Genomic DNA, 12,867 nt, shown 5'->3' with positions numbered 1-12,867 from the left:
CTGATGGCTCAGAGCCTGGAGCCTGTTTCCGATTCTGAGTCTCCCTCTCTCTCTGCCCCTCTCCCGTTCATGCTCTCTCTCTGTCCCAAAAAAATAAATAAACGTTGAAAAAAAAAAAACTTAAAAAAAAATAAAAATATTGTTTCAAATTTCTTGCTCAATAAGTTCATTTTAGGATACCAACCGTTTATCTTATTTCTACAAAGTACACTTAAACCAACCATAAATGAGAATTTATTTATTTATTTATTTTTAAATTTTTAAAAATGTTTATTTATTTTTGAGACAGAGAGAAAGGTGCGGAGTGTGAACAGGAAAGGAGCAGAGAGGGAGAGGGAGACAGAATCCGAAGCAGGCTCCAGGCTCCCAGCTGTTAGCACAGAGCCTGACGTGGGGCTCAAACTCATGAACCATCAGATCATGACCTGAGCCAAAGTCAGATGCTTAACTGACTGATCCACCCAAGCACCCCCATAAGTGGGAATTTTAGTAAAACTTTTTCAATTTGAGTTTTATGCCCATAATTGTAATGAATATTTTAAATCATCCTAATTTGCTTTTTCTAAATTTTTGAAAAAATTTACTTATTGAGGAAAAGGAAGCCCAATTTTTAAGTGTTTTTGTGACCAATTAGCATCCTATTCTAACAGCTGGCAGTTATGTTAATTACCTTTAATGATAAAATTACACTGATCTATTTAGCCATTCAATTAAGATAAAACAGTCTTTTAGATTTCATTAACTACTTTTAATGATGAAATTATACTGATCTATTAACCACATAGGTAAAGAGTCTAAATATCTTTTAGATTTCATTACCTATTTTTATAAATTATCTGGACAATAAGAATGGCATGGAACTTAATACATATTGTGTCAGTAATGAATCAATTCTTGTCTTATATTGCCAAAGATCAGGACAAATTTTTGAAAAAAATATTAAACCAAATTTATTTTAAGTAATTTATATCCACCATTGAACCAGCAAAGCACAATACAATTTTGAAGTATATACAAAGTTAATGACAGTATAAAGAAGGACAAAGAAAAATAGAATATACTTTTATATTTACTTACATTTGCAACAGCTTCGTTGAGATATAACTGACATACAATAAACTGCACATACTCACAATGGAAAATTTGATTAATTTTTACATATATTTAAACCCTAAAACCATCACCTCAATCAACATAATGAATATATCCATAATGCCAAAAAAAAATTTCCTCTTGCGCCTTTTTATTAGCTCTTTCTCTTTTTCTCTGTCCCTTCTTTCTATCCCCGCGCAACAAAATTTCTGTCTTCTTTCTATCACTATAAATTAGCTTGCATTTTCCAGGCTTTTTATAAGCAGAGTAATGGAGTATATACTACTTTCTTTTACTTTTTCTTTAGTGTAATTATTTTGAGAGTCATACATGCTATATTGCATATATAAATTGTTTATTCTTTCTTTCGCTGGGTAATGTTCCTCCGTGTGGATATAGAAGTTGTTTATTCATTCACCTATTGATGGACATTTAGATTGTTTCCAGCTTTGGGCTACTACAAATAAAGCTACTAGGAACAGTTGTCTACAAGTTCTTCTACAGATACCTGCTTCTATTTCTCATGGGCAAATATCTAGGAATGAAAGGTCTGGGTCATACAGTAGGTATATGCTCAACTTTTTAAGGAACTCCCAAAATGTTTTCCAAAATTATCCTACGTTCATTTCAATCAGCTGTGTATGATGAGATTTCCAATTGTTCCACACCTCCGTGTGTTAAATCCTGCGTGTGTGTGCGTGTGTGCGTGTGTGTGTTGCATGGTTCCACTCTGCACAATTTTCAGTTACCATGGTTTAATTAAACCACACCAAAGAATAACAGTCCCCTAACAACACATCAAATTTTAGTATCGCGGTAAATGAGCTAAGGACACAAAGTGCGAACAGGGCTGCTAGCTCCTCATTCCACGAATCTCTGTGTAAGGACCACGTGTACATACTGATCAGTGATTAATCACATCACTTCTTTGGAGGTATGCGGGCGACTGCCCCTTCACTGCCTGTTATTGCTTGGTTCACACAGGACAGCAAAGCATGTAGTTGGGTTGCTTCCTTGTCTCCCAGTGATAAACTCACCCGGACACTTTACGAAATTAGAGAACTCAAAATGGGTATATGAAAGAGACCAACAGAAATGAAGATGCAGCAACGAAATGGAAGATGGCAGGACCGGCGGTGAAATTTGAGTGAAACATGAATGCAATTGGGAAGAATTGCTGGCTGCCACGAGAGTGTTGACGTGGCTGCCATTGGAGACCCTAGCTCCGCAGCCGCGGTAACCTGGTAAAAGCCAACCTAACCACGAAAAGGTGAACGAAGAGCCCTCAGAGGAGGTACTGACTGCACAGATTCTCACATTAAAGGAACTCTCCGAGATATTTCACAGCACTGAAAGGATGCAATGTTGGAAGCCTTTCGAGGTATGCTTGCTCTGTATTGTAGGATTCACCATGCGAAGGAGCAAGGTCTGGCCTCACTATTGTTGATGTGCCTTTTACAAAGAAATATGACACCTGAATTCTCAACGTTCCCAATGCTTTCATTTACAGTATGCTAAACCGATATTCGTTTTACTCTTCTTTGTCATTTCCTTATACATTTATAACAGGCAGTAAAGTTTTGTCCATGTTTAGACAGAGTTTGTAAAGCTCATGGAACAATTTTAAAGGTTCTCATTGTGCCCAATGTCAGCTTGCACAGTCATTTTTCTGGTTCCTTGGCACCATGTAAAGCAAGGACTGAGGGCCTAAATTATGTCGGTGTATAGTTTAACTTTGGCAATAAATACATTACAGTTTTAAAAATAACTATGGGGCAGTGGTACAACTATATTAAATAGTCAGTGTTACCAAAGTAGGAAATGAATGATTCGTAACTTTGGGAATGATACCAGGGAGAGGGAACATGTCAGGTTAAACCAGTTAATGTGCAAGAGTCAACAGCTTCTTCTCATTGCACCAAACTCTCCTGCATCCTCGTGAGGATGCCTGTTCCCCATTACTCTGAGGCCATGAAGAGTCATTACCCAAGATGTATTATTACTTTCTAAATAAATTTCGAGTCCATTTACTTCTCTGCATCCCTTTCTTGCCGTTACATGCACTCCGCTTTCACCCTGCCTCAACCAGGCTAGTGAATGGCAGAATTCAAACATCTCCTGTGTAATTTCTACAGGACTCATTGAGGCAGATACCATTGTTCCCACATCTTCTCACCACACCATATATCGTCCACATGGGACAAGTGTGTCTTCAGTGTTGTGAATACTTGTGAATATTTTCATTGGGTTCCTGATATTCAGGGCTTGTTTTTACCTGCAGTGGCCCATTGTAGGTACATGATACATGTTTTTTAAGTAGATGAATCTCTGATGTGTGTAAATCCAATTTACTATGTTGCCTTTAACTTAGATCTTGTCTTAAGCTTTCTCTAGTCACCTGAATAGAAGTCAAACTTGACCAGTGGGACATCTTCAAGACCACATGTGACCCTGGAGCCACTTTTCCAAAGCTTGTGAAACAATGAGAGAACTAAAAAATTGTTGATATTAAATTTAGAGCCTTTTTCCTAGAGTACAAACTTGGTGTACGTCTATGGAAATTTGATAAGCACTGACAGCATGCATTTTGGGGGTTTTTTGAAAGCTAGTATAGCTTTATTGGAAGTAGATAAAATAGATTTAAGGCCAATAAGGAAGGGCCAAAGAATAAATGGCTACACATTATAATAAAAATATTAGACTAAAATAAAAAAATATTAGAATATTTAACACATTGACTAAAAAATTAACAATTGTAAGTTTTTTAGATCTTAGATTTAAAATAGATAAAGCAAAAATTTGACAGAAATGATAACAGGGAACTCTACAATTCTAATGGGAAATTTTTAATAACCAATCTGTAGTAGAACAAGCTGATTTTTTTAAAAAAAGTTTTAATTAAAAGTGACCAAATGGACATATAGAACACAAATTCTTTTTACAATTGTCTACATACTGAGTAATAAGGCAAATCTTTTAAAAGATTGAAATAATAGAGAATATGTCAACCGTACTAAGATCAAACAGAACTACCCTGTGATCCAGCAATTGTACTCGTAGGTGTTTATCCACAGAATAGAAAAATTCTCATTCAAAGTGTTCCACACACCTTGATGTTTATAGCAGCATGATCTACAATAGCATTGACTTTGGAGTTAGATTGAGCTGAACTCAGAGCCACCTTTGTCACTTACTAGTTGTGTGATCACAGGAGTGGGAGTCCATTTCTTTACCTATAAAATGGGGTGGGGGACACAGCTATTGACAGCTGCCCCCGGAATTGCCACGAAGTTGAAGAGAGATAGTAGATGCCCAGGAGGCACTACCCGGTGTCTCGCACTTGAAATGTACATGGTTAATGTTGGTCTCTTTCCTTCCTTTCCCCTCTGCTTTTAGATTGGAATCCTGCTTATGTTTTCAGTATCAATACTATATGTTATTTTAGCAATATTTGAAATAAATAATCTTTTAGAGCATTTGAATTATGTTAATAGGAATCGTCCATTTCCTGCCAATTTTTAATCGGTATTCAATTTTTGATTTTTTTATGTGTAGATTGGCCATGAAAAATATAAAAACTCCAGGCAAACTCTCTTTCATGGCCAAGTAATTATTAGCTATTATTATGTAATTGCATGTGTATGAGCCCTCACTGCCAGATTACGTGTATTAAAGGATTGAAACCTGCTGTTCTCATTGAATAATTTCAAATAAACAAGGGTTCAAAATCCATGCCAGTTTTATCAATTAAAATAATGGAGAGTTATCTGTTACAGAAAACTTAAAATATTAGTTTAACTTTTAGGGCTAAAGTTGGCAAAATGAAGTCCAGTGTCCTGTGTTGAGCAAAGTCATCACCCTTCTTATAACAGGTAAATATTATATATATGTTAATGCTTAGATTGCAGTTTATGTTGTTTGCTACATTTATTTTATTTTAAAATATAAAATTTTATCTGTAAATATAAAATTTTAAAAATCAAATAACATTAATTTTTTTCAGACAAAATGTACTATTTTATTGAAACTGGAAAGCTTTCAATACAAAAATGGGATATCTGGCAAGGGGCAGAGGCAGACATGTTCACACTTGAGCACGTATGTACCAGAGAAATCATGTAATCAACAGCTGGACAGAAGGATGAGATGAAGGACAATTTATAGAGCTTATAAAAAGCGATTTTATCCTTTTATTTTATTTTATTTTTGCTTGGTTCAAAATGCCTGACAAAACTTTTGTCATGTGACTGAATTCTAAGCAATGGAAATAGAGGAGTTGATTATAAGAATGACCACTAGATGTTGCTAGTCATCTAGTTTATAAATCTAAGTAGCCACATTTTCCAAAAATTTGCCTCTCCCTTTTCTCCACTCAATATCTTTTAATTATATTTAATTAAAAGTGGAGATATTTAACTCTCCACTCAATATCTTTTAATTATATTTTAACATATTTTTTAATGTATAACCTGCCTCCCTCCATACCCATATTAATTTGGATACTTTTGTCATAAGGACTACAGATGTTTCAATTATGTTTTAACTTGGTTTAACAGGACACATTTATTCTGTAACTATGCTAAATGAGTAACTTTCAAACTTTTGATTATAATGTACTTCTGTGTCTTCCTTTGCTATATAACCCAGGAGCTGGGGAAAGCCTGCTACAGAACACTAAGATTTGGGAAAAAGATTTTTGGCTATGTCTGAAATCTACAGAGCTTGATAGGCAAAATTCTGGTAAAACAATTGTGATTATTGCTTCCATTAGTTAGGCAGAGTTTTGTGTTTAACTTTTTTTTCTGTTCAACAGCAATGGAGGAAGCAAAAGTAATGAGCCCCGGGAAAGGAACAGAGAGAAGCTTCATATCATCTCCACATCAATCAAAGGGGATGTTACAAGGTACCTGCTGCCTGAGCCCACAGGGAGACAGTAGGATGATTGTAGGAGAGCCATAAAGGCACCCAGCAACTGTTGTTGCAAAAACATTGGATGGCATTTCTAAAAAAGAAAGAAAGGCACTTCCTTTTTTTTTTAAATTAGTTATCGATGACTTATATCTGTGATTAAACTTCTAATTTGTTACCTATTCATGACATACAATGTAAAATGTATCAAAGAATCTAGAGAACCTGTAGAATTAGGTGGTTTGTGGAAAAAAACTTAAATTAGACAACACTGTCCTTTAAGTTAGCAAAGCCACTCAGAAGGTGCCCTCATCTCCAGTAATAAGATCTACTGTGATAGGTCCCTTAGAAAAAGATTTTTTTCATCAAGATTATAGGAATGAGTGTTGCAGTCCACAAAGACAGCTCAGCTTTTTGCTTATTCTGTTTCATAATATTCATATATAAACAAAGGTAGAAGTTAATGTAAACTGATTGACTTTTCAGAGTCTCACCCACCCTAATTTTCGAGTGAGATGAGGAGATCTTATCTGCCATCACATCAAGTATATGAGTTTACTCACTAGAATAAATATTTTGGGAGATGTTGGTGACTTAATCTTCATTCTTTGGAAATACAAGATGAGATTATTAAAACTTTAAATTTCTAAAAATTTTCTCATCAAATGTTTAATTTTTATTTTTTCTCATGTAATAATGTTCAGTATAATTGGATACCAGATAAAACCACATAAAAAATGTTTACGTTAAACATATAATAACACTGGAAACAGTTAAAGGCAAAGAGGTTGAGGCAAAATTCTGGTCACATCTGGCGATCTTTCAAGCAGAGCCCCTTTGCTAAAATCAGGGAGCATGTAGAATGTGAAGCACCATTGAGAAAGAACTTGAATTCCTTCTTAAGTGTGACAGTCTTCTAGTGGCAATCCACTCAAAAGCTGGCTTTTCCAATTCAAAAGACAGGATTTCTTCAAGGGAAATCTTAAGTAAAAAGTAAATAGTAAGGCTAGCGAATAGTGTTCACACAACTGTGTAAATCCTTCCACCGGTCCACTTGACCGTCTAGGCATGCAGCAAGAACTTTCCCTGGAAATTGTTTTGTGTGCCATTTCTCCTGCCATTAATTTCCACCAGATGAAATCCGATTGACCCTTTAAGACTGGGGTGTATGTCATCTTTCAGGAAGCTTCCTTGTGCCCCCAGAGCTGAGTTAATTACTTCCTTTTCCCTCACACTCGACACTCCATAGAGACTATGTATTACCTGTTGATTTCCCCCATAGGGGGGGAAATGTATTTTTCCTTTACTCTTTGAAATTCTCAATTGCAACCACTGTAACAAAAGACAGGAAAACAAAGGGAAAGCATGTGAATTTATTTAATATAAGCTTTATGTGACATGAGAATCTTCAGAAGGAAATGAAGATCCGGAGAAATGGTTAAACCTGAGTGTTTTTGTACTAGGTTTGATGAAGAATGGAAAGATATGTTAGGACAAAAGATATGAGGTAAATATACTAAACTGAGGGAAATTTCTTTTTTTAATGTTTATTTATTTTTGAGGGGGGGGGGGTGGGCAGAGAGAGAGGGGGACAGAGGATCCAAGCAGGCTCCACACTGACAGCACAGAACTTGATGTGGGGCTCAAACTTACGAACCATGAGATCAAGACCTGAGCCGAAGTTAGATGTTTAACCAACTGAGCCACCCAGGTACCCAAACTAAGGGAAATTTCTTAACAGGACTGTTTGTTCAGATTTCTCTATGTGTTCCTTGTCTTCAGAGATAAGGATGTTGCTTTCCTCTTGTAGAGAGGATACCTCTCATTTTAAGGTTGTGTGACCTGCTTCGAGGGAAAATCAGAAAGTACTTCCTGCCACAGCCATTCCCAAATTCCTTCAGCCTTGTATAGAGTAGCATGTTAAATATCTGAACATGCTAAACTGCCATATTCTGGGGTAGTGCGTCTGGAAACTCCCCATTCCATGTAGTGAACAAGTATTTAGATCTCATTGCTGTCTACATCTCCAAGTCTCTAACCAGCCAGCCTGTGTATCTTACACAGTAGCTGCTTAATTCGTGCTTCTAAATGTGAATAAACAATAACTTAACCCAGATGACAGTGCTTGCTCTCCCTTTGGAACTTGATGCTAATAGCACACATTCTCTGCCTCCCCCTAGGAGGCAGGTGGTAAGCATTCAGTGCTTCCCCCTTTCCTTGTAACAGACTATTTTTAGAGTAGTTTTAAGTTCACAGCAAATTGGTTGTGAAAGTACAGAGGGTTCCCATATACTTCCTAACCCCATACATGCACAGGCTCCCCCATTATCAATACCCTGTACCAGAGTGGTACATTTATTACAATGGGTAAGCCTACACTGATAGATCATTATCACTCAAAATCTAATTGTGTCCAAAAGTGTTACAATTGATGAACCTACATTCACACATAATTATCACCCAGAATTCATAGTTACATTAGGGTTAACTCTTCGTGTTGTACATTCTTATGAAAAATGTATAATGACACATATCCACCATTAAAGTATTGTATAGAGTAGTTTATTGCCCTAAAAAGTCTCTATGCTCTACCTATTCTTCCTTCCTTCCCCCCAGCCCCTGGTATTTTACATTTAGTTAGGTTTTGAGTTAATTTTTGTAAAGGTGTAAGTTTAATGTCTAGATTCATTTATGTGTATGTGAATATCCAGTTATTTCAGCACTATTTGTTTAAAAAGACAATCTTTTGGGGCACCTGGATGACTCATTTGGCTGAGCCTCCAACTCTTGATTTTGGCTCAGATTGCGATTTCACAGTTCATGAGACTGAGCCCCACATTGGTCTCCATGCTGACAGTGTAAAGACTGCTTAGGATTCTCTCTTGCCCTCTCTCTCTGCCCCTCCTCAGCTCTCTCTTTCTCTCTCTCAAAATACATAAAACTTTTTTTAAAAAATATGTTAAAGGGGTGCCTGGGTGGCTCAGTCGGTTGGGCGGCTGACTTCGGCTCAGGTCATGATCTCACAATCCGTGAGTTCGAGCCCCACTTCAGGCTCTGTGCTGACAGCTCAGAGCCTGGAGCCTGTTTCCGATTCTGTGTCTCCCTCTCTCTGACCCTCCCCTGTTCATGCTCTGTCTCTCTCTCGTCTCAAAAATAAATAAACGTTAAAAAAAAAGAATTCACATAAAAAATATGTTAAAAAGACGATCTTTTTTTTCCATTGTATTGCCTTTGCTCCTTTGTCAAAGATCTGTTAGTTGACTTTATTTGTATGGTTCTTTCTGGGCTCTCTATTCTGTTCCATTGATTTGTCTGTTCTTTCATTAATACCACACTGTCTTGATTACTATCATCTTATAGTAAGTCTTGATGTTAGGTAGTGTCAGTCCTCCAACTTTGTTCTTCTTGAATATTGTATTGGTCAGTGCTTTTTTCAGTATACCGCAGCTGCTGTTCAAACACAGCAGAGTAGAAAAGTGAGCCTATAAGTACATTTAGTAAGGACAGCAAAATCGTCACAAAAGCATTTCAAGACATGAAGTAAATTACAGGGTTGCTAGCAACCCATAAAAGAGGAAGGCGTGAGGGTGACAGATCAGGACACAGAGGACGTAAAAGCAAAAGTAACATTCAGCAGGTGTCTTCCTAAAACCACAACTGGGTGATGAAGGAGTTGGCCAGTGATTTGAAGAAATTGGACAGAAAATCACAAAACAAATAGATACAAAAATGACTTAAATATCTCATTCTAACTTAGAACTGTCCATGTATCAATGTTTACTCCCCAGCCACAGCCTGCCCTTGACTTGGTTAGTTAGAATTCAGCTTTGTCCTTGTCTCCACCACACAATACCTTATGATTTCCTGGATAGGTTTCTGCCAATCAGGTAAATTTTAAGCATCCTTAAAACGTAGTCTGAGTGCAAAATTCTTCTAGAATCCAACTCCCTAAACTTTTATAGTTTATTTTTAATATGACACAATTGTCTTTGCAATTCCCTTTTATTGAGACTTTCCAGAATAGGGCAAAAAAGCACATTGCATCACCTATGTATATAGTATTTGATTAAATTAATGTACTCCTGTAACAAGTAAAATTGGTATTAAAAATAGGTTCAAGGAAGTTACCTAACTGCAAAGATAGAGACATTTTTGTTGTTTCTTGTTTTGGCATTATATCCATCCCTGGCAACTTCCACAATCAGATGTAAATATATTTGTTTGCTAGATTTAATCAGCTAGGGCAAACTGATGATTGATGCTTATGATTACATTCTGTTCCCTAACTTTTGCTCTTGGCTTGAGGCCAACTGAACTTGGATTTCAGCCCCCATAAGCCCTGTGCAGTAAATTTCAGCCTCAGAAGACATCCAGGTCAGAGATCCCCTATCCTCATAAAGCTGTAGATCTATATAGTATCTTTTCCTCAAATAAGTTCATCCTGAACTTTGTGCCGGTACCTATATTTGTCATTTCTTTATTCCTTTTGCTAAATATTTCTATTTTAACTTTTATTATCTTTATTTTCATTGAATTTATGAATAGTATGATATTAGTTTTTAACTAACTTTTTTATCATTTTGTGTTTTAGTAATATAAATAATAAACTAGTAATATCTACCATGGTTTTAATTTTGTTTTCTATGAGTTTGTCTTGTCATTTAAACATATTATGTAGGGGCACCTGAGTGGCTCAGTCAGTTGAGCGTCCGACTTCGGCTCAGGTCATGATCTCACAGCTTGTGAGTTCAAGCCCCGCATCAGGGTCTGTGCTGACAGCTCAGAGTCTGGAGCCTGCTTCAGATTCTGTGTCTCCCTCTCTCTCTGCCGCTAACCCACTTGCATTCTGTCTCTGTCTCTCTCAAAAATAAATAAACATTAAAAAAATTTAAAAAATTAAAAATAAACATATTATGTAATCACTTGGCTCATTTATTTCTATTTATTCTTCATTACTAGTCCCAGCACCTAGGACTTTGCCTGCCCACATAGTAGACAGCAAACATAATTATGTTGGTATTATGTGCTGTGGATATTTTTAGCTTCTACAATAATCTAATTCCATTTTTGGCTTATAAGAAAAAAATATTTATAGAAATTTTGTGCATACATAGCTTGAATAAATTTTTTTAATGAGTCAATTTTTTTACAAAACAGAAAGAAAAAGAAACTTTGCCTGAAGCATAAATTCCTGAATCCTGGTAGGCTCACTGAGAGTCTCTTCTCAGGATTCGTTACACACTGAATGTGACATGGCTGACTTGATCTGTGTTCTCAGCTCTTGAGAGAGACCAGTGGGTCTAAAGGAATCTCATATTTAATTAACTAATTAATTAACTGATCTGTGGCCATGTTCCTTTAGTATTGTAATCTTTTTTCAGGGAAGAACATCTATCTTATAGTTTTTATATCTGTCTCACCTTTGCATGTTGTAGGAGTTCCATATATATTTTTGTTTATTTAAATCTATCTTTTCAAGGGTAGGGAACAGCAGTAGACTAAATGCAGTGAGCGTGATAGACTAAGTTCACAAATGATGAGAAGTGTACCTGTAAGAATAACATTTTGCAGTCTCCTTGAATTTTAACCATTTGAAATATTATTATGCTAGAAACAAAATGGTATTTTCTAATGTGTCACTCTTAAAAGTGGGCCTGAAAATCTGTATATAGTAATAATAATAATAATAAAACCAACATATTCTATGAGGACTTATTGCCAATCAACATTTAAAAAATTTTGACCATGTCTTGTCCACCTCAAACTTGGGATGGTCTTGGTCCCATTATTCCTTAGCAGTTTTCACAAACCAGAAGCACTGTTGCAGATGTTACTATCCTACCTCAAATGACAGAAACCAGAGAAGCCAAGAGCCTGAAATCCTTCACCATTCAGTCTGAGGATCAGTTGTAACAGAAAATCAAAAGATAGAGGGATATGATAGATGACAAATAGATAGATAGATGATGATGATGGTAGATAGACAGATAGATAGATAAGGTAATATGAATGAAGTAGTCAGAGAAACAACACGTATATATCATCATTCCTGAAACATACAAGCCTGGATTTATGTTTTCATGCAAGCAGTAACACCTCCTTTCTTTGTTTCTTGGGATTCAATCCAGGTTTTGGCCTAGGGTGACATATAATTTCTCCTCCAAATCTGGATACATTGTAAGTGAAAAATTGTCAGGCAAACTCCCTATCAGGCAAGCTTGGATAAACGGATACACTATTTCTAATGCATATCTTTCTCACTCTGGATAGTTGATGACATGCTCCAGATCAGGTCATTTATTGAGACCTAATTTTGATAGCATACGTACTTCCAGGGTTATATGTTAACTAGCATATTTGTATGGTGTTTATATTTGTATGTTAAGGAGGATTTTTTTATTTTTTTTTAGGTAACCTCGTTTGGCTCTTGTGCATTGCCTCGTTTGTCACATCATAATGATAGTTTTTATTTAAGAGTGTTCTGATCATATTATAGTTCTGTGATAAAAAAAAAAAAATCCAGATATGCAGGCATTTCTTTTCCGTTACATTTTCAAGAGCTATAGGCAGAAATCGGTGATAAATGGACTTCTAAAAACTGTCCTTGTAATTTTTTGCTTTTGGAAGGAAAGTATATGACTGTTTTTCACACATTATTTTCTGCCTATTTTAATTTTTGAACTCTATATAATATTTTTTTGCTTTTTGCCTCCTCAACTATTAGATAAAATTTTTATGTTTCTCTAGAAAAATTTAAGAATGAAAGTGTATTTTTATACAAATATAAATGATGACTTAAAGTAATATATGAATCCAATATTATTGATCATTAAAAATATTGCCAGCAACTGGGGCGCCTGGGTGGCG

Source organism: Herpailurus yagouaroundi, unplaced genomic scaffold (genome assembly GCF_014898765.1).
Source record: "Herpailurus yagouaroundi ecotype Mexico unplaced genomic scaffold, PumYag 139, whole genome shotgun sequence".
Lineage (NCBI taxonomy): Eukaryota > Metazoa > Chordata > Mammalia > Carnivora > Felidae > Herpailurus > Herpailurus yagouaroundi.
This window is presented reverse-complemented; position numbering follows the sequence as displayed.